The sequence below is a fragment of the Salmo trutta genome, unplaced genomic scaffold (genome assembly GCF_901001165.1).
Source record: "Salmo trutta unplaced genomic scaffold, fSalTru1.1, whole genome shotgun sequence".
In the NCBI taxonomy this organism is placed as follows: Eukaryota; Metazoa; Chordata; class Actinopteri; order Salmoniformes; family Salmonidae; genus Salmo; species Salmo trutta.
The window spans coordinates 155,931-157,316 of record NW_021823423.1 but is presented as its reverse complement, the minus strand read 5'-3'; positions in this window follow the sequence as shown (position 1 = coordinate 157,316).

Here is a 1,386-nt window from a genome sequence, read left to right as displayed (position 1 = left end):
GCTGTCTCACTACAGAAACAGGAGATTGGCGCCTGGTCCTATGAGCCGTCTGGCTTGTGCAAGGCTACTTACTTTTGACCGTGGCCCCGAGGTCTCTGAAGTAGTGTACTAAATAAGGACTAGGATGCCATTTGGAGCGCAGACAATGTGTTTGTTTATAACCTGGTCCCAGATCTGTATGTTCTTTAGCCTACTCCTCTGACTATCGATATTTCCGTGCCATTATGGCTAAAGCACAAACAGATCTGGGACCTGTGTGGTGTTCTGTGTTGGAATGTATCTCCCAAACATAACGTGGATAATGGTTTTACAGTAAAGCTAGTAAAGTTCATAAAAACATAAATACAAAAAAGAAAATGTGTTTTGGTGAAATGCAACATTGATTGTTGTCAACCAGCACATTCCAAAAAAAAGTATAACAGTGGTTCTGTTATGAAGCCCAACGGAGAACATTAAGAACAGACACATCTAATGATGAAATGACTCGTCTGAACATAAAAGGTTGACATGTTCACTGTGTAGAATACAGAGGCACCGCCAGGTTACTACACCAAATAGGGAGTTTGAAGATGTTTATTGCTACTAAACAATGAAGTGACTTAGTCCCCCCCCCCCCAAATAAACCTGTTGTTATGTGCTCTACTGTTGTATTTACAGATATACTAAAAGTCCAACATTTCACTCAGCCTAACAATTAAAATGATCAATTAGTTTCATGATTAGCATGCAGCTACGGCGTTATCGAGTTATCCCAAAAATAAAACAGAGCATTTCCATTGGAATGATGGGAGAAGATGTTTTCCGTATTCTGAAAGTCCAAAATGGAGGAGGTTGTTTGTGACAGTGTAACATGTACAGCTTCTTCATTCTACAGTACATGCAAAGGATATATTCAGCATTTCAGGGTCAATCTGCCTCACAATGTAACAAAATAAATCATTACTGAATACCTTTTCCTACTTAACACAGACCCTTCAATCGCTATTTAGGATCCAACATCATAATAACATCTGTATAAAATAAATACAATCCAAATCATGCCAATATAAAATGTAATTTAAAGCAAAAAAAAAATTTTTAATGCTCAGTTCTGCATCATAGTGTTACAATAACTGAGTTTGTTTTCTTCTACAGAACCTATAATGATAATCAGTCCTTTGTTGAGTTGAAACTCATTAAGAATGACCAAACACAAACGGATAAGATAAATACAACTCTTCCTTCCTAATGAGATCTTTGTGCTTAATAGTTTCCTTCAAAATCACATGAATAACTTTTTTAAACATTTTTAATAATATCTTCAGACCAGTGCTTAATTTGTATATTGGGAGGCGCCAGAACAAAAGTGAGTGCTAGAGGGGTGTCCCTGGGAAGTTCTGCCGGTAG